Below are 21,412 nucleotides of genomic sequence, written 5' to 3' on the forward strand. Positions count from 1 at the left end.
ACCAGGGAATGGAACAAAGCGTATGCTTCTAAATGATTGACCGAGGTACAACTAAAGTTACTCCACGGCGTTAAAATAACAACAGAAAATGATTAATGAATCAGTTTTTACAATAAAATTATGTTCTTTTCTTCTGTTCTTCTTTTCATTCGGTTTTTCTTTTCTTTACTTTTTATTTTTGTTTTTTAGTTGCTTTTTTCTGCCGATTATCGAATGCATTTTCTACCGCAATGGTTGTTACAAAAACAAAGTAGCAGACATCTAATTTAGGCTATTACTTATTCTGGAAAACTACTGAACTTATTTTAATAAAATTTTACAAAAACCGTCCATCGCTAAAGGAACATTTAAGATGTAAAGCATATGGTCCCCAACCCCAAGGTCCAAAAGGGGTTAAATTGATGAACACTTCCAACATTTTCTCCTCAAATCCCAGGTATGTTAGAATCAAGTACTCTTAATGGATGGAGGAAAAGCCTTCAAATGCTTAAACAAAAATTGTAAAATTTCATGACCGCAGGATATCGCATTTGCCCCTAGGGAGAGGGAAAAGTTTACTAAAGTTTATATTGAAAAAAAAAAACTTTTTTGAACATTATTTGTTTATTTTCTATCAGAAATATTTCAAACCTTGTTAGAATTATTAGTTTAATGAGATGCACATACTGACGTCGGCTGCTGACCACTAGTGTCTATTGTGCGGGGTCAAAAATGGATCAAATAGATTTAAATTTCACAAATCTTATCCTCAAATCCCAGGTATGATAGATTCAAGTGCTCTTCATGAATGAAGACCTGTATATGCTTAACCAAATTAGTAAATTTCAAGACCCATATCATATTTTATATATATATTATATCATATATAAACATTATTTGTTTTTATTCTATTGGAAATAGTTAAAATCTGGTTACAATTATTTTATTAGGCAGAGATGGCAGTTTAATTAGATGCACATATTGACCTCGTCCGACCCCCGTGGTTGTTTGCCTGGGACAAAAATGGGTCAATTAGACTGAAATTTCAAAACTTTTTTTCCCAATGCTAAGATAATGTAGAACCAAATACTATTCATGGATGGAAGTGTCTTACCGTGCTTATAAAAATTGTATCATGACCCAGGATCTCACACAGATTTATTAATCTAGCAAAATTACATTTTTAAACATTAATGGTTTATTTCCTCTCAGAAAAAGTTGTTTCTTGTTTAGATTATTTATAAGTATCAGCTGAAATTTCAATAAGATGTACATATTTACCATGACTTACCCCAGGGGCTGATGGGAAGGGCCAAAGCATGAAAAACCTTATAACTATATGTAAATTTTTCTAGGGTACGGGTGTTAAAGCTTGGGAAGAATTGCAATTTCTGCAATATAACCACATATAGCTTTGTTTGGAATGGAGAGAGAAATACATACAATGTATATAACCGTCTTAGCTCGGGAATCGAAGCGCGGACACATATAAGATCCTTACCCTATCATTCACTGATCTCTGGAGTATTCGCCTATGGGTCTCAACGTGGAAAGAGTTGAAATACCAACTATACAACTACAGATACATTTGGATGGAATTGAGGGACGAATACATACGTAGAATTTCCCTTGGGCATAACTTACCTCTCGTGACATCATGCGGGGATCGAAGCGTGAAAGAGTTGAAATACCCACTCTATAACTACAGATACAAGGGTTGATTGATAAGTTGTGAGCCGCGTAATTAATTATATTTCAACATTTGCCAGTGATGGTTAAGGACTTAAATGCCACTTGTATAGAAGTCCTTTTCTTTATCGTTCAGAAAATCCTCCATTTCATGTATGACGTCATCATCTGACCGAAAGTGGGTACAGGAAATGACTTTTTTTTCAATTTTGGAAATATATTAAAAATTGATTAAGCGAGTGCAGGCAAATAAGGCGGATGCTCAATCAATTCCAAGCCACAATCGTTAATGGTAGTCATGAATTTTAACAGGGTCATTGCCCTAGCGGAACAACACATCTTTACTAAGTTTTCCGTGGGACTTAAGTAAAATCTTTTCTCTTAACTGTCTAAGAAGTCATGCATATTATGTGTCATTGATTGCCCCTTTTGCAAATAACCTTCAAATAGTATTTCTAGAAAACCGAGGCCATAACCGTTCCAGCTGGTGGAACAGTCTTTGCCTTCTTTGCAAGAGAGGAAGCAGGATACTTTCATTGTTTAGAATGTTGTTTATAGTCTGGAGTGGATTGATGGACGTGCGTGTCATCTATACGGAAAATCTTTGCAGAATGTTTGCAGAATGTTTGCAGAATTTACCTCTTAAAGGTTCAGATTAGCACGGGAAAAAGTCCACCTGTTGTGCTTCTGATCAATTATTAGAGGTATTGGTACCCACCTGGATGAGAGCTTTCGTATTGCAAGATCTTCAGTAAGAATGGAAAGTACTATGAAATCCCAATTGTACTGGGTACTATATATTTGTCGCTAACTTGCCTGTCAGCCATAACAATACCGTGGACTTAATTGACCATAACTGGAGCTACAATAGTGACAACTCTTACAGGACAAACTTAATTTTCGCCACCCACCTTTTCACTGTAGCTACCATATCAATATCAGTATGGATATCCTTAGGTGCTAGACATTTCTTATGCAAATATTGAATCACTGATCTTTCAGACGACTTTGTCCACTTTTGCAAAAGTCACTTGCCTTGTTTATTTTAGAGAGTTACCTCTTCGACTTAAACCAACTATATGACACCGGTCTTCAGGTACACAGCCTTAAATAATCAGGGAATAGTAGAGCTGGTAAAGGACATCCCTGATTAACTTCTTCTTCACAACTTATCAATCAGCCCTCGTATATACATTTGCTAAGAACTGAGTGATGAATACATACATACTTTCAAAATTAATCCGACGACATAACTAACATAACATAACCCTTCAGCTACTAAACATTCCTGGTAATGGCCAGTGAGATTATAGCCGGTTGATAGTTGGAATCTATGTAACTCAATATTGGCATAAACATGTAACATGTAAAAGGTGGGGAAAGGGCAACAGAATACCATGACGCCATCCCTCATTAAGTTGATCATGTTCCTTATTTAATCATGTAATGGTATGGCTCCATTTGCTTTGAATTCAGCAGAACGATCCTGGTTCGATACTGAACGTCGGGAAGCGAGCTCAGAATATAACGATGCACATCACTTGTTTTTTCTTTAAAAAAAATACTCCGGTTCCATGTTCTACATTGATGTAATCAACATTAGATATTGTGTCGCACATATAATAACGACAACCACGGTTCCATGTTTTACGTTGAAAAAGCGCATGAACATACATGAATGACACACATTCCTCGATAATTTATCATAAAAAGACCCTGTTTTTCACAGTCTATAATCTAATCATAAGCAATTAATTGATGAATATAGTTTTGTCATTATTTGGATTCCCGAAAGTACATATTGTAGATAAATCAATCCTAAACACTGTTGTTTATGTTACAGTACCCCAACGGTATCAACAGCCGATTTATGTTTTATGTTTTTCTTATACCACCTGCAACAAGTTTGTTGAATGGATTGTGTGGTAATAATGGAATCGGCCTGTCCTTTCATCAGTCCATTTCGTAAGTCATAGAGATGTCATGTACCAGATAAGGCGAGGAACATTAATTCATTAATTTGTAAAATGATTTCTTCAGATCCATTTATCTAATGTCCTTCGGTTTTGTAATTTTGGCTATATTTTTCTTTTTTATCGGGCATCAAATATGGCGGCAAAAGAGTTTGATTGGTTAAACTATAACACGTTATTTCTCAAAAACCGTTGATCAGATTGAAATGAAACTTGATGACCATTTCAAGGCCGTTCAAGGTTGAAGTTCAAAGGTCTACACTGTTGATCACTTTGGAATCACAAATTGGTGTTCAAGATACACATGTATTTTATGGATCGCTTACAGATTGATTGGATCGCATCTATGAGAACCCCTATTGACTTTGTTTTCATTGTCTAGGACACAGTACCAAGTGTGCTAAAGGTTTTTAACTTGGCATGCATGCGCTTATCAGGTTTTTTTTATTTCATTTTCACAAGTAGAATACATATCTACAATTTGCTTCATGGCTTCATCGGTGTTATGTGTAAGGCACTGTAAATTCATACATACAATCGTCACATTAAACAAATATAATGGAATCATCTCGAGGCAGAGATACATGTACATGTATGTATATATAATACAGTTTTGTCCACGTAAACACCAATTCACCATGTTTATATCTATTATATAATCAAAAGAATTTTGGAAGGTATGGTTATGATTGTTTCACTCCGTTAAGTAGAACCATGTGACTCCGATGTGTTCTTCAGATACGTCGGATACTGTTTGTTTCAATGCAAGCCAATTTTTGTGGGCTTGAACAATAACACAACCATTCAAAACTTTGTGACTTAACCTGTTCCTAATGAATCAAAAGCTTTGTTTTCTTACCAATTATCATAATTTTAGGTGAGAAATAAAGCATTTGAGCCTCTTAATAGCCTGGCTAATACAAAAGTGAGAGGACGCACTTTTCATTTGACAATTGATTACGTATATAATTTGTTTAACATATACACATACCGAAGTTTCCGCTGGTTTCGTTTCCGTCAGGGAGCTGGTACGTTTAGTAGTTGATAAGGGATCCTTGTCCTTCTCTAATTCATCCATTTTAATGCGATTTACAACGCCCTGTTAAAATATTGGAAATCAGAAAATTAACAATACTGCAGTAATAGGCGATTTGATCAATATCAAGTTACTTTATGAAATCATCTCGTATATGAAACTCTATAATACGTGTATGTTCAATTTGGATATTTGGTATGAAATAAACATTTTAAATACTTTCATATATGTTTAGAATAACGTATACTGTGTTAGGATAATTAATTATTATATATTTGGAGATAAACAATACCGCTTGAGTGTAACCAACATCATATATCAGATCTTATGTTTTAATGTATAATGTATACCGTCGATATTCGGGTTGGGGATCATGTTAAATGTCTGAGAATAAAGTAACCTATTTGGGATATGATGTGAACTGGCCGAGGGAAAATGTATTCTTCCGTAGACTATGTGAATTGTCCGGGGACAAAGTATTTGTCTGGTTATTATGTAAACTATCCGAGGTCTTCTTCGTCTCTTATGTAAACTATCTGGGGATAATGTACATTGTATCGGGTATTATGTAAAATGTCTAGAGATTATGTATATTGTCTTTGTATGACAGTCAGTGTATCTTGTTTATCGTTTGGAGAATATGTAAAGAAGTTGATAACCGTATGGGGACAAATTATATCGTATATCTAGAAATCTCTCTGACGAATTGTGGGAACGAACGGTGTCGATTTCTTGGATTACTTGTTTTTATTGTTATACGAGACTAATTTAATCAAAGAGCTCATCAAAACTGTTCACAAAGACCTGTCAGTTCTTCACTTTTACTGAAAGATTTATCAATATATTTGAAATCACGGACTTTTATAGATCATTCCTTCTATAAAACGAATCATAATTCGAAATCATTGACACGATAGAACATTGCACATTTGCAGCTAATATCGATTTCCAAACAAAAACACAGCCAGGATTTTTTTCTCAAAGTGAAAGATAGTCGTGATTATTTCGATTTCAATATTGTAAATTTGCTATCCTAGATAACGCTGCCTCATAATGGATACTGACTGGTGATAAGTTGCAGTTTCTGATGGTAAGGAATACTGTCGTATGATAAGGTAAACTGTCTGATGATAAGGTAAACTGTTTGATGATAAAGGATGCTGTCTGATAATGGGGTAAACTTTCTGATAAGGTAACCTGTCTGATGATAAGATATAGTGTCTGATGATAAGGGATGCTGTCTGATGATAAGGTAACCTGTCTGATGATAAGGTATAGTGTCTGATGATAAGGTAAACTTTCTGATGATAAGGTAAACTGTCTGTTGATAACATTTACTGTCTGATGATGAGGTAAACTGTCTGATGATAAGGTATATTGCCCAATGACTGTGTATTGTAAAAGTTCAGTATCACATATCAGAATATCCACATGCAATAAATGTTATATTAGTTTTCCAATATTGATTATCATGAAATTCATCGGATTAATGCACATCCTTATCTATATTTTGAAATCGAATCTCCTCAGGTGACTCCCAGCTTTAATGCACCTAGCAAATCTAGTTTGATACAGTTTACTTGGTGTTCAACTTGGGAAAATGAAATTTGCTAATCGCGTATATGTGTGTTGTTTTATGTACAATCGATTAAGCAAACCTTTACGAAATCATCAACGATACACTTTTGCAATGGCCCATGTACAGTTTGTTTGAAACCGTATTTAAAAAAAAACTAATTATCTTAATTATTGGGTTTTAAAGCGTTTTCATAAATCATTTCCTTGTGTTATTGTGAAGCGTCCAAGGTTATCCGATGGCGAGAACGGGTTTGGGATGTGGTTTACATTAGAAGAGGAAAAGGAGAATAAACAATATATTTTGACGAAGGACTTCATAAATGGATAAGGGGGACATTAGTAAGTACAAGTATACAGATATCCTTATTCACGCTATTTGGTCACGCCCCTGAGGCCCGAAGAGGCGAAAAACCACAATTTATGTAAGATTATTTCTGCTCTATCCGAGGAAGGTTCAGATCACACTTAACCAAAGCATCTCAACAGAAAAAAAGGGTCGTGGTTTTAAATACCTTCCTCATGTAATAAACGTTTAATGGGCCCTTTTTGAGTATACTCTTCAAATTATTGTTAAGGTTTGTTTTTACTAGAATCCCTTGGTGACCGCCGAGCAAACACTTAGATGTAAAGTTTAATTTATATCGGAATATTTAATATCAACTATAATGACAATAAAGTGAAACATACATAGATATAACTATTCACAAGTATTCAAAATGTTTGTACTCCATTGTAATGCTTACAGCACAATCATTTTCATCTATACAAATATATTTACTACTATAGCTCTCAACTGTAGCAAGTCTGCATCCTTGGCAGTAACGAATGTTGTCCTCATAGGATTCGTTAGAGATGCTAAGGGCCTAAATTTCGAAGCCAATATTAATCATTTGCCCGATTCATATAATGTTTGTCTTCCTTCATCACTAGATTCTACTAGGATATTGATGCAGTCTGGTAATACACGTATTTTTCATGAATCTTAAAATAATGTAAGTCTTTCTGTATTATGTTTCCTAAATTTCATGAATACATGGTCAATGGTTTCTGTTTCTGTTTCCCTACAGCTTTCACAATTAGAATTTTTATTTTTATTCATTTCGCTAATATTGCCGTTTAAATTGATATGGTCCCATGTTTTCTTGTTGTTCAAATGGAATTTTTGGATGGATCGGGCAACAAATTGGCAAATGCCAGTCATTTCACATTTCAAGGATTTATGAAACGAAACACAAGTTTGTCCAGAAGTAGGACATAATATAATGAAAATGAATTCCAACTTTAATTTTGATCTATTTTATTTTTTGATACTTTATTACTTATGTTTGTGTCTATAGAAGACAAAGTTATGTGCTTTATATGACGTTTAACACAATAGTGCCTGTGATCATCATTTTGTAATGACATAGTTGACATCGTGGTAGGAATTTGGTATCAACAATTTCAAAGTCACTCTAGAATTCTTCAGTAGAATTCAACGATATTTTTCATAAATCATCACCAAATATCACAAATTCGAAATATATATTTGTGGTTCGACGCTTTCTGTCTGGTCACTGATGCTATGTGTCTTTAACGTTAAGAGGTTACCGGAGAAGATTGCACAAAAAGACGCACAAGTGAATAGTACCGTTTGATAATATTTAAAGAAGATTTGGTAGAGATTAACAGTGCATTACACTCCATCATACATATGTTTCGTCCTTCTTGGACTCGTCAGTGACGCTAAGGTTCTAACTTTTAAATCTAACAGACGAATCAGAAGATCCAACTTGATCAAAAGAAAAGTCCAAATCTAGATGGGGAGATACGAATCTCGTAGATCTTTAAATTTCGTAAACGTCAAGTATATGTTTATATCCTGCCACTCTCAAATTGAAGTAAAGCGTAACCTGCAGGTTACGACAAACCTCGGGGACAGTCCTGTATTATTGAAGATTGTACAAAAGATATACTAGTGAATATCATCTGTTAATATACAGTTAGATAAGTTACAGTAGAGCCCAATAATAAATTAAACTGCACACTGCAGCTGTTTTGTCCTTCTAGAAGCCTAAAGAACTAAATTTTGAACCCTCGGGAGCGACTGCAGAAAACCAGAATTGACCTAAAGAAATGCTACAATCCAGATCGGGAGATTCACTTTTCTCATAATACATTTAATCCTTTGCATTTATCTTATAATTCTAAAAAGAACAACAAATAGATATACATATATTCTGATCTGTGCTCCATTCGAATGGTTTAATACGTGTAATTCAGGTTACGGCACCAGCAGTGTCTACCATTTGAAATCTCAAAGATTGTTCAAAAGACAGATGGAGATCATCTTTCAAAGTAAATGTAGAATTAAATACTATAGAAAAATGGCTTTCTTTCTCTAGATAATCAGAATCGTAAATTATGAAAAGTATATTGCATGTTTGGTAAGTGTATCTCTCCATCTTGTTCTCTTGATATTATTTTCGCCTACTAGCTTTCCTAACAGTTAATATCCTATTATTTGTGTTTATGGTTTTACTACCGACTGTGTTGCTGGATGAAGTTTGCGAAATCTATACATTTACGCCACGTAAAGTAGCAATTAATGGGAATTTTGTAGTATTTGGGATAATCTTTTTGCCTTGTGCTTTCAGAAGTATAATCAGGCGGTTTTTGGCATCGCGATTCTTGCAGACTTCAGGTAGCTTTTTTCGCTTTTGCTGAATGTATATGTTTTGCAAATGTCCTCGGCAAAATTTGTATTTCCGGCTCGGCGTATAAAATCACCGGATGGCTGAACTCAACTTAAGATTTTCTCCAACCAGTGCCCTCACCGACTTCGAGACTGCAGTCCACAACTCAATTAGAGAGGTCTTTCCAGATACTACAACCAAGGGATGCTTCTTCCACTACACACAGAGCAATGGAGAAGAGCACAAGCAACATGCCTACAGATCCTCTACAAAGACAACGACGCAGTGAAGACCTTAGTGAGACGCGCAGCAATCCTACCACTTGTGCCATTGGAAGACATTGAAGACGTCTGGTTCCAGGCCTTAGAAGATCGAGATGACGCAGACCTTACCCAGCAGACACAGACCTTCACAGACTATGTAACAGAGCAGTGGATAGAAGGAGACCGACAGCTTTGGAACCATTTCCATACCGAAGGACCCCGTACCACCAACAGTGTAGAAAGATGGCACAGCAAGATAAAGAAAATGACACAGCCCGCCCATCCAAATATATATTCTGCAATCCAGATGTTCAAAGATATACAAAATGCCAATGAAATCAACAGAATCCAGAGAGCAGCCGGAGGAACCATGCGACCACGTCCCAAGAAATATATGAATACTGACCGACGCCTATCGACACTGAAGGAAAGATACCTAAACAGAACCATCGACCTGATGACATATGTAGATTCTGCATCCCAACTCATCCATCTCGGATAACTGTTCCAGTCATATTGAAATATGTTGAATAGGTTAATTGTAACAGAAATCTTTTTTAATCTATCTGTCAATATCTTTAATTAAATCAAGTTGTCTCCAATACATGTACAATATCAATATAAATATTTGATATTATATTTAATGTGCTACATACATTTGTTACAATACTATGCTATGATAAAATATATAGTTTATGCACCTGAGCTTATCTAGTGTCATTTTTTAATAAGACTTGTTTGTACAGGTAAGATGTTAACTTTATGCCTACTCCCCACTGAGAGCCCCTCAACACGTCAAGATGATTAGGTGTTAATTACAGGAGTAGTCGTTCGGGGAACACACCATATAAAAGATAAAAAGATTTTTTTAAAAACCTAATTATCTTAATTGTTGGTTTTTAAAGCGTTTTCATAAATAATTTCCTTGTGTTATTGTGAAGCGTCCAAGGCTATCTGATAACGAGAACGGGTTTGGGACGTGGTTTACGACTAATGAGGAAAAGGAGAATAAACAATATATTTTGACGAAGAACTTCGAAGATGGATACTGGGGACATTAGTAAATACAAGTATACAGATATCGTTATTCATGCAAAAGCATGGTGCAGTGTAGCAAAGTCAATGTCCATGACCCCGTATGCCCGAGTTATTATCCTTTGTTAATTTTATTTTGCGTCATGGTAATACTCTGGTGTAACTCAGTAAACAATGTAGCTTATAATCTTGTTTAATATACTAACGAACGGCACAAATGCGCACGCAACTTTACGTACCATTATCTGAAGCATAGTTTGATAGATATACACATTATTTAAATGAACATATGCGTTGTAATACAACTAATTGAGACCTCCTTTTTCTTGATTAATAGACCAGGGAATGAAACAAAGCGTATGCTTCTAAATGATTGACCGAGGTACAACTAAAGTTACTCCACGGCGTTAAAATAACAACAGAAAATGATTAATGAATCAGTTTTTACAATAAAATTATGTTCTTTTCGTCTGTTCTTCTTTTCATTCGGTTTTTCTTTTCTTTTCTTTACTTTTTATTTTTGTTTTTTAGTTGCTTTTTTCTGCCGATTATCGAATGCATTTTCTACCGCAATGGTTGTTACAAAAACAAAGTAGCAGACATCTAATTTAGGCTATTACTTATTCTGGAAAACTACTGAACTTATTTTAATAAAATTTTACAAAAACCGTCCATCGCTAAAGGAACACTTAAGATGTAAAATATATGGTCCCCAACCCCAAGGTCCAAAAGGGGTTAAATTGATGAACACTTCCAACATTTTCTCCTCAAATCCCAGGTATGTTAGAATCAAGTACTCTTAATGGATGGAGGAAAAGCCTTCAAATGCTTAAACAAAAATTGTAAAATTTCATGACCGCAGGATATCGCATTTGCCCCTAGAGAGAGGGAAAAGTTTACTAAAGTTTATATTGAACACAAAAAACTTTTTTGAACATTATTTGTTTATTTTCTATCAGAAATATTTCAAACCTGGTTAGAATTATTAGTTTAATGAGATACACATACTGACGTCAGCTAACCACTAGTGTCTATTGTGCGGGGTCAAAAATGGATCAAATAGATTTAAATTTCACAAATCTTATCCTCAAATCCCAGGTATGATAAATTCAAGTGCTCTTCATGAATGAAGACCTGTATATGCTTTACCAAATTAGTAAATTTCAAGACCCATATCATATTTTATATATATATTATATCATATATAAACAGTATTTGTTTTTATTCTATTGGAAATAGTTGAAATCTGGTTACAATTATTTTATTAGGCAGAGATGGCAGTTTAATTAGATGCACATATTGACCTCGTCCGACCCCCGTGGTTGTTTGCCTGGGACAAAAATGGGTCAATTAGACTGAAATTTCAAAACTTTTTTTCCCAATGCTAAGATAATGTAGAACCAAATACTATTCATGGATGGAAGTGTCTTACCGTGCTTATAAAAATTGTATCATGACCCAGGATCTCACACAGATTTATTAATCTAGCAAAATTACATTTTTAAACACTAATGGTTTATTTCCTCTCAGGAAAAGTTGTTTCTTGTTTAGATTATTTATTAGTATAAGCTCAAATTTCAATAAGATGTACATATTTACCATGACTTACCCCAGGGGCTGATGGGAAGGGCCAAAGCATGAAAAACCTTATAACTATATGTAAATTTTTCTAGGGTACGGGTGTTAAAGCTTGGGAAGAATTGCAATTTCTGCAATATAACCACATATAGCTTTGTTTGGAATGGAGAGAGAAATACATACAATGTATATAACCGTCTTAGCTCGGGAATCGAAGCGCGGACACATATAAGATCCTTACCCTATCATTCACTGATCTCTGGAGTCTTCGCCTATGGGTCTCAACGTGGAAAGAGTTGAAATACCAACTATACAACTACAGATACATTTGGTTGGAATTGAGGGACGAATACATGCGTAGAATTTCCCTGGGGCATAACTTACCTCTCGTGACATCATGCGGGGATCGAAGCGTGAAAGAGTTGAAATACCCACTCTATAACTACAGATACAAGGGTTGATTGATAAGTTGTGAGCCGCGTAATTAATTATATTTCAACATTTGCCAGTGATGGTTAAGGACTTAAATGCCACTTGTATAGAAGTCCTTTTCTTTATCGTTCAGAAAATCCTCCATTTCATGTATGACGTCATCATCTGACCGAAAGTGGGTACAGGAAATGACTTTTTTTTTCAATTTTGGAAATATATTAAAAATTGATTAAGCGAGTGCAGGCAAATAAGGCGGATGCTCAATCAATTCCAAGCCAAAATCGTTAATGGTAGTCATGAATTTTAACAGGGTCATTGCCCTAGCGGAACAACACATCTTTACTAAGTTTTCCGTGGGACTTGAGTAAAATCTTTTCTCTTAACTGTCTAAGAAGTCATGCATATTATGTGTCATTGATTGCCCCTTTTGCAAATAACCTTCAAATAGTATTTCTAGAAAACCGAGGCCATAACCGTTCCAGCTGGTGGAACAGTCTTTGCCTTCTTTGCAAGAGAGGAAGCAGGATACTTTCATTGTTTAGAATGTTGTTTATAGTCTGGAGTGGATTGATGGACGTGCGTGTCATCTATACGGAAAATCTTTGCAGAATGTTTGCAGAATTTACCTCTTAAAGGTTCAGATTAGCACGGGAAAAAGTCCACCTGTTGTGCTTCTGATCAATTATTAGAGGTATTGGTACCCACCTGGATGAGAGCTTTCGTATTGCAAGATCTTCAGTAAGAATGGAAAGTACTATGAAATCCCAATTGTACTGGGTACTATATATTTGTCGCTAACTTGCCTGTCAGCCATAACAATACCGTGGACTTAATTGACCATAACTGGAGCTACAATAGTGACAACTCTTACAGGACAAACTTAATTTTCGCCACCCACCTTTTCACTGTAGCTACCATATCAATATCAGTATGGATATCCTTAGGTGCTAGACATTTCTTATGCAAATATTGAATCACTGATCTTTCAGACGACTTTGTCCACTTTTGCAAAAGTCACTTGCCTTGTTTATTTTAGAGAGTTACCTCTTCGACTTAAACCAACTATATGACACCGGTCTTCAGGTACACAGCCTTAAATAATCAGGGAATAGTAGAGCTGGTAAAGGACATCCCTGATTAACTTCTTCTTCACAACTTATCAATCAGCCCTCGTATATACATTTGCTAAGAACTGAGTGATGAATACATACATACTTTCAAAATTAATCCGACGACATAACTAACATAACATAACCCTTCAGCTACTAAACATTCCTGGTAATGGCCAGTGAGATTATAGCCGGTTGATATTTGGAATCTATGCAACTCAATATTGGCATAAACATGTAACATGTAAAAGGTGGGGAAAGGGCAACAGAATACCATGACGCCATCCCTCATTAAGTTGATCATGCTCCTTATTTAATCATGTAATGGTATGGCTCCATTTGCGTTGAATTCAGCAAAACGATCCTGGTTCGATACTGAACGTCGGGAAGCGAGCTCAGAATATCACGATGCACATTACTTGTTTTTTCTTTAAACAAAATACTCCGGTTCCATGTTCTACATTGATGTAATCAACATTAAATATTGTGTCGCACATATAATAACGACAACCACGGTTCCATGTTTTACGTTGAAAAAGCGCATGAACATACATGAATGACACACATTCCTCGATAATTTATCATAAAAAGACCCTGTTTTTCACAGTCTATAATCTAATCATAAGCAATTAATTGATGAATATAGTTTTGTCATTATTTGGATTCCCGAAAGTACATATTGTAGATAAATCAATCCTAAACACTGTTGTTTATGTTACAGTACCCCAACGGTATCAACAGCCGATTTATGTTTTATGTTTTTCTTATACCACCTGCAACAAGTTTGTTGAATGGATTGTGTGGTAATAATGGAATCGGCCTGTCCTTTCATCAGTCCATTTCGTAAGTCATAGAGATGTCATGTACCAGATAAGGCGAGGAACATTAATTCATTAATTTGTAAAATGATTTCTTCAGATCCATTTATCTAATGTCCTTCGGTTTTGTAATTTTGGCTATATTTTTCTTTTTTATCGGGCATCAAATATGGCGGCAAAAGAGTTTGATTGGTTAAACTATAACACGTTATTTCTCAAAAACCGTTGATCAGATTGAAATGAAACTTGATGACCATTTCAAGGCCGTTCAAGGTTGAAGTTCAAAGGTCTACACTGTTGATCACTTTGGAATCACAAATTGGTGTTCAAGATACACATGTATTTTATGGATCGCTTACAGATTGATTGGATCGCATCTATGAGAACCCCTATTGACTTTGTTTTCATTGTCTAGGACACAGTACCAAGTGTGCTAAAGGTTTTTAACTTGGCATGCATGCGCTTATCAGGTTTTTTTTATTTCATTTTCACAAGTAGAATACATATCTACAATTTGCTTCATGGCTTCATCGGTGTTATGTGTAAGGCACTGTAAATTCATACATACAATCGTCACATTAAACAAATATAATGGAATCATCTCGAGGCAGAGATACATGTACATGTATGTATATATAATACAGTTTTGTCCACGTAAACACCAATTCACCATGTTTATATCTATTATATAATCAAAAGAATTTTGGAAGGTATGGTTATGATTGTTTCACTCCGTTAAGTAGAACCATGTGACTCCGATGTGTTCTTCAGATACGTCGGATACTGTTTGTTTCAATGCAAGCCAATTTTTGTGGGCTTGAACAATAACACAACCATTCAAAACTTTGTGACTTAACCTGTTCCTAATGAATCAAAAGCTTTGTTTTCTTACCAATTATCATAATTTTAGGTGAGAAATAAAGCATTTGAGCCTCTTAATAGCCTGGTTAATACAAAAGGGAGAACGCACTTTTCATTTGACAATTGATTATGTATATAATTTGTTTAACATATACACATACCGAAGTTTCCGCTGGTTTCGTGTCCGTCAGGGAGCTGGTACGTTTAGTAGTTGATCCTTGTCCTTCTCTAATTCATCCATTTTAATGCGATTTACAACGCCCTGTTAAAATATTGGAAATCAGAAAATTAACAATACTGCAGTAATAGGCGATTTGATCAATATCAAGTTACTTTATGAAATCATCTCTTATATTAAACTCCATAATACGTGTATGTTCAGTTTGGATATTTGGTATGAAATAAACATTTTAAATACTTTCATATATGTTTAGAATATTGTATACTGTGTTAGGATAATTAATTATTATATATTTAGAGATAAACAATACCGCTTGAGTGTAACCAACATCATATATCAGATTTTATGTTTTAATGTATTATGTATACTGTCGATATTCGGGTTGGGGATCATGTTAAATGTCTGAGAATAATATTGTAAATTTGCTATCCTACATAACGCTGCCTCATAATAGATACTGACTGGTGATAAGTTGCAGTTTCTGATGGTAAGGAATACTGTCGTATGATAAGGTAAACTGTCTGATGATAAGGTAAACTGTTTGATGATAAAGGATGCTGTCTGATAATGGGGTAAACTTTCTGATAAGGTAACCTGTCTGATGATAAGATATAGTGTCTGATGATAAGGTAAACTGTCTGATGATAAGGTAAACTGTCTGATGATAAGGTAAACTGTCTGATGATAAGGTAGAGTGTCTGAGGATAAGGTAAACCGTCTGATGATAAGATTTACTGTCTGATGATAAAATATACTGTCTGATGATAAGGTAAACTTTCTGATGATAAGGTAAACTGTCTGTTGATAAGATTTACTGTCCGATGATAAGGTAAACTGTCTGATGATAAGATATACTGTCTGATGATAAGGTTAACAGTCTGATGATAAGGTTAACAGTCTGATTATAAGGTAAACTGTCTGATGATAAGGTAGAGTGTCTGAGGATAAGGTAAACCGTCTGATGATAAGATTTACTGTCTGATGATAAAATATACTGTCTGATGATAAGGTAAACTTTCTGATGATAAGGTAAACTGTCTGTTGATAAGATTTACTGTCTGATGATAAGGTAAACTGTCTGATGATAAGATATACTGTCTGATGATAAGGTTAACAGTCTGATGATAAGATATACTGTCTGATGATAAGGTTAACTGTCTGATGATAAGATTTACTGTCTGATGATAAGATTTACTGTCTCATTATAAGGTAAACGGTCTGATGATAAGATATACTGTCTGATGATAAGGTTAACAGTCTGATGATAAGATATACTGTCTGATGATAAGGTTAACTGTCTGATGATAAGATTTACTGTCTGATGATAAGATTTACTGTCTCATTATAAGGTAAACGGTCTGATGATAAGATATACTGTCTGATGATAAGGTTAACAGTCTGATGATAAGATATACTGTCTGATGATAAGATATACTGTCTGATGGTAAGGTAAACGGTCTGATGATAAGATATACTGTCTGATGATAAGATATACTGTCTGATGATAAGGTTAACAGTCTGATGATAAGATTTACTCTCTGTTGATGAGGTAAACTGTCTGATGATAAGGTATATTGCCCAATGACTGTGTATTGTAAAAGTTCAGTATCACATATCAGAATATCCACATGCAATAAATGTTATATTAGTTTTCCAATATTGATTATCATGAAATTCATCGGATTAATGCACATCCTTATCTATATTTTGAAATCGAATCTCCTCAGGTGACTCCCAGCTTTAATGCACCTAGCAAATCTAGTTTGATACAGTTTACTTGGTGTTCAACTTGGGAAAATGAAATTTGCTAATCGCGTATATGTGTGTTGTTTTATGTACAATCGATTAAGCAAACCTTTACGAAATCATCAACGATACACTTTTGCAATGGCCCATGTACAGTTTGTTTGAAACCGTATTAAAAAAACTAATTATCTAAATTATTGGGTTTTAAAGCGTTTTCATAAATCATTTCCTTGTGTTATTGTGAAGCGTCCAAGGTTATCCGATGGCGAGAACGGGTTTGGGATGTGGTATACATTAGAAGAGGAAAAGGAGAATAAACAATATATTTTGACGAAGGACTTCATAAATGGATAAGGGGGACATTAGTAAGTACAAGTATACAGATATCCTTATTCACGCTATTTGGTCACGCCCCTGAGGCCCGAAGAGGCGAAAAACCACAATTTATGTAAGATTATTTCTGCTCTATCCGAGGAAGGTTCAGATCACACTTAACCAAAGCATCTCAACAGAAAAAAAGGGTCGTGGTTTTAAATACCTTCCTCATGTAATAAACGTTTAATGGGCCCTCTTTGAGTATACTCTTCAAATTATTGTTAAGGTTTGTTTTTACTAGAACCCCTTGGTGACCGCCTAGCAAACACTTAGTTGTAAAGTTTAATTTATATCGGAAAATTTAATATCAACTATAATGACAATAAAGTGAAACATACATAGATATAACTATTCACAAGTATTCAAAATGTTTGTACTCCATTGTAATGCTTACAGCACATTAGTAAGTACAAGTATACAGATATCCTTATTCACGCTATTTGGTCCCGCCCCTTAGGCCCGAAGAGGCGGAAAACCACAATTTATGCAAAATTATTTCTGCTCTGCCAGAGGAAGGTTCAGATCACACTTAACCAAAGCATCTCAACAGAAGAAAATGGTCGTGGTTTTAAATATCTTCCTCATACATAGAAAAATCTATTCACAAGTATTCAAAATGATGATTCTATCCACAATGTAAGTATTTTGTACTCCACTGTAATGCTTACAGCACAATCATTTTCATCTATACAGATACTTTTACTACTATAGCTCTCAACTGTAGCAAGTCTTCATCCTTGGCAGTAACGAATGTTGTCCTCATAGGATTCGTTGGTGATGCTAAGGGCATAAATTTCGAAGCCAACATTACTCATTTACCCGATTCATTTACCCTAAGTTATTGATGCAATAACGCGCGTGCAGGAAACCCCTCACAACTGATTCGGTGATTTTATACGCCGAGCCGGAAATACAAATTTTGCCGGGGACATGTGCAAAACATATACATTTAGCAAATGCGAAAAAAGCTACCTGAAGTCTGCAAAAATGGCGATGCCAAAAACCGCCTGATTATACTTCTAAAAGCACAAGGCAAAAAGATTATCCCAAATACTACAAAATTCCCATTAATTGCTACTTTACGTGGCGTAAATGTAGAGATCTCGCAAACTTCATCCAGCAACACAGTCGGTAGTAAAACCATAAACACAAATAATAGGACATTAACTGTCAGGAAAGCTAGTAGGCGAAAATAATATCAAGAGAACAAGATGGAGAGATACACTTACCAAACATGCAATATACTTTTCATAATTTACGATTCAGATTATCTAGAGAAAGAAAGCCATTTTTCTATAGTATTTTATTCTACATTTACTTTGAAAGATGATCTCCATCTGTCTTTTGAACAATCTTTGAGATTTCAAATGGTAGACACTACTGGTGACGTAACCTGAATTACACGTATGAAACCATTCGAATGGAGCACAGTTCAGAATATATGTATATCTATTTGTTGTTCTTTTAAGAATTATTAGATAAATGCAAAGGATTAAATGTATTATGAGAAAAGTGCATCTCCCGATCTGGATTGTAGCGGTTCTTTAGGTCAATTTTGGTTTTCTGCAGTCGCTCCCGAGGTTTCAAAATTTAGGTCTTTAGGCTCCTAGAAGGACAAAACAGCTGCAGTGTGCAGTTTAATTTATTATTGGGCTCTACTGTAACTTATCTAACTGTATATTAACAGATGATATTCACTAGTATATCTTTTGTACAATCTTCAATAATACAGGCATTGCTGGAGGACTGTCCACGAGGTTTTCGTAATCTGCATGTCACGCTTTACTTCAATTTGAGAGTGGCAGGGTATAAACATATACTTGACGTTTACGAAATTTAAAGATCTACGAGATTCGTATCTCCCCATCTAGATTTGGACTTTTCTTTTGATCAAGTTGGATCTTCTGATTCGTCTGTTAGATTTAAAGGTTAGAACCTTAGCGTCACTGACGAGTCCAAGAAGGACGAAACATCTGTATGATGGAGTGTAATGCACTGTTAATCTCTACTAAATCTTATTTAAATATTATCAAACGGTGCTATTCATTTGTGCGTCCTTTGTGCAATCTTCTCCGGTAACCTCTTAACGTTTAAGACACCTAGCATCAGTGACCAGTCAAAAAGCGTCGAAACACAAATATATATTTCAAATTTGTGATATTTGGTGATGATTTATGAAAAATATCGTTGAATTTTACTATGAATTTTAGAGTGACTTTGAAATTGTTGATCTCAAAACCCTACCACGATGTCAACTATGTCATTACAAAATAATGATCACAGGCACTATTGTGTTAAACGTCATATAAAGCACACAACTTTGGCTTCTATAGACACAAACATAAGTAAGAAAGTAGCAAAAAATAAAAGAGATCAAAATTTAAGTTGGAATTCATTTTCATTATATCATGTCCTACTTCTGGACAAACTTGTGTTTCGTTTCATACATCCTTGAAATGTGAAATTGCTGGCATTTGCCAATTTGTTGCCCGATCATCCATCCAAAAACTCCATTTGAACGACAAGAAAACATGGGACCACACCAATTTAAACGGCAATATTTGCGAAATGAATAAAAATTCTAATTCTAAATGAAAAATACGTGTATACTACAGCTAAAAAGTGTTGATCTGTAAGTATACATTCTTATCAAGTAAAAGCAATACACAGATGTATTCCTCGTTAGGAACGCTTCTTAGAAGTAATGATCTTATGTTTACACAAATAAATAAAACCACATAGCACATAACACGACCCGTCGGAGAGACTACATCCGGGCCGATCACTACTAATCCATCCATTAGTGATGTAAACTGAGACTCTCTGGGGATGGAGTCTCATCCTCTGTTTCCCCGCCCTAGTTACACTCAAAATAACTCTATACGACACCATACAAAGAGTATGAAAACGAACGACGATTTTGCTGTACTTTTCGCTTTTACAATATGAGGATTTATAAATGAAAAGAATGACATCAACACCAAAAAATTATGCTAGAACATATAGTCGCCACCTTCTCCGTTTGTCCGTCCGTCCTTTCGTGACTGGAGCATAACTTTGCCCACAGTTAAGCAAGGACATTAGTCGTGCTAGAAGGATGTGCAGTATACTAAATTCTGGGCCATTTACCTCTCACTTAGAGAGCTACTGCCCTTTGCGAAAACTTCGTGTCCGAAACATAATTTGACTTGCATTTAAACTAAGATATTGAAACTTAGTATATACATTGATCATACTAAGACGATGTACAATGTACTAAATTCAGGGCCTGCAACCCCTAAATTACAGAGTTATCGCCCTTTGTTAAGAGTTTGTGTCAGTAGCATTACTCTGCCTGCATTTAGACTAGGATATCGTTACGTGATGGACACATCAGTCATGCAAAACCATGGTGCAGTGTAGCAAAGTCAATGCCCATGTATAACAGAATTATTGTCCTTTGTTAAACTTTTGCGTCATGGTAATAATCTGGTGTTACTCAGTAAACAATGTAGCTTATAATCTTGTTTAATATGCTAACGAACGGCACAAATGCGCACCCAACTTAGCTTTACGTACCATTATCCGAAGCATAGTTTGATAGATATACACATTATTTAAATGAACATGTGTGCTATATTACAACTAATTGAGACCCTCTATTCTTGGTTAATAGACTAGGGAATGGAACAAAGCGCATGCTTCTAAATGATTGACCGAGGTACAACTAAAGTTACTCCACGACGATAAATAACAACAGAAAATGATTAATGAATCAGTTTGTACAATAAAATCATGTTCCTATTCGTCTGTTCTTCTTTTCATTCGGTTTTTGTTTTCTTATTTTTACTTTTCATTTTTGTTTTTAAGTTGTTTTTTCTGCCGATTATCGAATGCATTTTCTACCGCAATGGGTGTTACTAAAACAAAGTAGCAGGCATCTGTTTTCTATTACTTATTCTGGAAAACTACTGAACTGGTTTTAATAAAATTTTACAAAAACCGTCCATCGTTAAAGGAACACTTAAGATGTAAATCATATGGTCCCCAACCCCAAGGGGACTGAGGGCCAGGTCCAAAAACATTTTCTCCTCAAATCCCAGGT

The sequence above is a fragment of the Ylistrum balloti genome, unplaced genomic scaffold (assembly GCF_031769215.1).
Source record: "Ylistrum balloti isolate Yb309-2 unplaced genomic scaffold, AGI_CSIRO_Ybal_v1 Utg371070, whole genome shotgun sequence".
Taxonomy (NCBI): domain Eukaryota; kingdom Metazoa; phylum Mollusca; class Bivalvia; order Pectinida; family Pectinidae; genus Ylistrum; species Ylistrum balloti.